This window comes from Salvelinus alpinus, chromosome 9, assembly GCF_045679555.1.
Source record: "Salvelinus alpinus chromosome 9, SLU_Salpinus.1, whole genome shotgun sequence".
NCBI classification, from domain to species: Eukaryota; Metazoa; Chordata; class Actinopteri; order Salmoniformes; family Salmonidae; genus Salvelinus; species Salvelinus alpinus.
Genome location: NC_092094.1, coordinates 55548271 through 55550323, shown reverse-complemented (window position 1 = coordinate 55550323; position 2053 = coordinate 55548271).

The window sequence follows — 2053 nt, the reverse complement described above, 5'->3', positions numbered from 1 at the left end:
TGCTGGAAAGGGGCTATTTATATGCCCGTCCGACACGACCATTGGAATCATGGGTAATTCAAAGCAGGAAGCAATGTACTAGCTATTGACCGATTGGGTAAAGACAGTACAGTATGAAGAAACGCAGAAACAGCTTCTCCAATAGAAATCCCCGATCACGTATGTAGACGATGTCATGGCAACGTTGGCTAGCTAAACTCATGCGCAGAAACACGTAATCGTCTAACGGTCGTCTTGTGCCAAACTGCGCATATGCAGACCGTCAAACCAACGGCACTCTTTCCATATAAAGTTGTTTTTGACGAAAATTAAAACGTGTAGGTTTGTAAATTCTACGAGGTTGGATTATTAACATGTTCAACTACTTAAGACATTGGCTCGAATGTAGGTTGTGCCTTTTAGATTATGAGAAAATTAACAACTAAGAAATCATTTTTCACTTATTTTATTAACTTCTCACACCCTACCCTAAATCTAACCGTAACCCTTGTCTGCGTGGTCTTCTTCGCAAGTCTCATTATTATGCTGAGCTTCTGCGTTTAGAAACTCTGTGATTTGTGTGCGTTTCAAATAGGAAGATTAGTGCTAACTGGAATCCTATAGAAAGCTCATGGGATCCTCCTCTTTTTATTAGAGACAGTCACTCTGTTTTCTCTCGCAATTGCATAGCCTATAGAAATGTTGCGCAACATCAGCTCATGGGCTCTCATGAAGTGTTTGATTAGATTTTCAAATTCATTTGCATTGATGACAGAGTGATTAGAGGGACGATAGAGTGCTGATTACCAGGCAGTTAACACGTTTGGTATGCTACTAATGACCAGCAGCAGCTTCAGAGCTTGGAGAAGCCTAATTACCGTGACCTAACGGCCATGTGGAATTTGACTGCATTCATGACTCGTGACCGCCGGTGTTGCAGTAATACGGTCACCGCAGCAGCCTTAACCTTTACTTGGAAGAGTTCCAGTGTTGTGTTGGATAGTCCAAGCCAGCTAGCTAACATAGCATCCCTCTGTTTTAGCAGGGTGTTTGAGTAGGCTAAACTAGCTAGCTGCATTTGCTAGGTAAGTAAGTGAAACTTAAAGTGGAAAAAAATGCAAAATCTCTCTGTTTCTTTCTTGCTTCTCCTTCATTTTGGAAGTAATGAATTTGTTCACAACTGTTAAACTATTGGCTTTCTCTCTCTTTGGGTCAACTAATCACCACAGTGCTAGCTAGCTGTAGCTTATGCTTTCAGTACTAGATTCATTCTCTGATCCTTTGATTTGGTGGACAACATGTCAATTCATGCTGCAAGAGCTCTAATAGGTTGGAAGACATCCTCTGGAAGTTATCATAATTATTGTGTAAGTCTATGGAAGGGGGTGAGTACCATGAGCCTCCTAGGTTTTCTATTGAAGTCACTGTATCCAGAGGAGGATGGAAGCTAGCTGTCTTCCGGCTACACCATGATGCAACCCTACAGAGTGCTGTTGACGCTACTGTAGAGCTTCATTGCAAAACAGTGTGTTTTAATCAATTATTTGGTGACGTGAATATATTTAGTATAGTTCTATCTAATAAGGATAACATTTAAATGTTTTAACATTTTCATTTTTATGAAATTCGGAGGAGGGTGGTCCTTCCTCCTCTGAGGAGCCTCCACTGGTTTGAAACAACATATATTTATTTATAACTGTTTTGGTTGTTTACACCACCAAGTGTATCCCAACACGTAGAACACTTATGTAAAGCCAAGGATGGAAAAGAGCCACTCTGCCAAAACAGATTAAGAGATTAGTAACAAGATACCAACTTTGGTACTTGAACCTGGCACCAAGGTGACTTTAATAATGGTGTCAGTCCGACTGGCCTTGATAAAGCTTGCTGTGTGAAGGCTAACAGAACCACAGCCACCTTGTCCCCTCAGTGGAAAATATGTCCATTCCCTAATATATCTTCCCTATATAGTGCCCATGGCTCTGGTCAAAAGTAATGCACTAAATAGGGAATAGAGTGCCATTTGGGATGGACCACGTGAGACACTGAAATTCTGTTGTTATGCAAATTCTAT